Here is a 1,606-nt window from a genome sequence, read left to right as displayed (position 1 = left end):
CCAGAAACTTCTCAAATTGTTTATCCAGCTTTTTCTTCTGCAACCGCTTAGGAAAAGGCGGTGGAGGATAGATTTGTTTATCCCCTGTATTACCCTCAGGAGGAGTGTGCTCAATAGTAGTCTTCCTTGGTTCCACTTCTACTTTTTGCTTCTCTACTTCTTCTTTAGCCCCATCTTCTTCAGTCAAAGCTTGAGTTTGTTTGGAATTCACAACTTTTCCAGACCTCAAAGTGATTGCCTTCACCTGCTCCTTAGCTTCCCTCTTTATTGGCACTTCAGTGTCAATAGGGAATGTACCAGGTTGACGATTTAACAAGGCATTGGCAATTTGTCCAATTTTATTTTCCAAGGTCTTGATACAAACAGCTTGACTCTTGCACATAAGTTTCAACTCCTCTAATTCAGATTTTTCATTAGATTGTTACAGCTGAAGTTGCTGCCTTGGTGCAAATTGCGGTTACTGAAAACCAGGGGGATTGTACTGCTTATCTGGATACTGCTGATAAGGCTACTGAACTGCATTCTGAGTATTGCTCCAACTGAAATTAGCATGATTGCGGTTGTTGGGATGATAAGTGGCTGGCACAGGTTGCTGCGATCGCTGAAATTTGCTCACGAACTAAGCCGATTCACTATAAATTGCGCACTGATCAGTCTCATGGGCACCAGCACAAAGCTCGCAGACACTAGTGATTTGATTAACTCCATAATTAGTCAAAGTGTCGACCTTCATCGTCAAAGCCTTAAGTTGGGCAGCTATAGTAGTTGCTGCATCCAACTCCAGAATTTCTGCTACTTTTCCATGAGTTAGTCTCTGGGAAGGATTCTGGTATTCATTAGCAGCCATCAGTTCAATCAATTCATAAGCTTCATTATAGCTTTTAGCCCACAAGGCTCCTCCTGACGCTGCATCGAACATGGGTCTAAAAGTAGCACCTAATCCATTGCGGAAACAGTTTATAATCATCCAATCAGGCATACCGTGGTGTGGGAAATTCCTTAGCATCTCCTTATATTGATCCCAAGCCTCACACAGAGATTCTCCAGTTAGCTGAGCAAACTGAGTAAGAGCATTTCTGATTGCAACAGTCTTCGCCATATGAAAGAATTTAGTGAGAAACTTTTGAGTAAGATCATCCCATGTGGTGATAGACCCCGGTGTTAGAGAATGTAACCAGCACTTCGCTTTATCCCTTAGAGATAATGGGAATAGTCGCAGCTTGATAGCATCTTCCGTCACACCATTGAACTTGAAAGTGTCGCAGATCTCGATGAAATCCCTGATGTGCATGTTGGGGTCTTCAATAGGAGAACCCCCAAAATGAACTGAGTTCTGTATCATCTGAATCATGCTCGACTTGATCTCAAAAGCGTTAGCCGAGATGGCTGGCCTGATGATGCTTGACTGAATATCATTGATCTTAGGCTGAGAATAGTCCATCAAAGCCTTAGGAATTTCTGCTTGATCTCCCATCACTACTAAAATTGGTTCCTCTACTTTCTCTTCTTCTTCTATCTTCTCTTAGTCCTCAAAAACCTCCCTTCGAACTACTAAAACTCCTTCCTCAGCTTTATCCAGAGTTCTCTTACGAGACCGCGAACACGT

General features: G+C 42.6%; 1 non-coding gene across 1 annotated transcript; it reads left to right on the top strand.

The window, feature by feature from the left end:
• Positions 1-977: 977 nt before the first annotated feature.
• On the top strand, positions 978-1,084 carry LOC141715389 (small nucleolar RNA R71). The gene has a single exon (XR_012572154.1). It is a non-coding gene; the product is annotated as a small nucleolar RNA R71 (small nucleolar RNA).
• The last annotated feature ends 522 nt before the right edge of the window (positions 1,085-1,606 follow it).

The sequence above is a fragment of the Apium graveolens genome, chromosome 3, assembly GCF_009905375.1.
Source record: "Apium graveolens cultivar Ventura chromosome 3, ASM990537v1, whole genome shotgun sequence".
NCBI classification, from domain to species: Eukaryota; Viridiplantae; Streptophyta; class Magnoliopsida; order Apiales; family Apiaceae; genus Apium; species Apium graveolens.
This window is presented reverse-complemented; position numbering and strand designations above follow the sequence as displayed.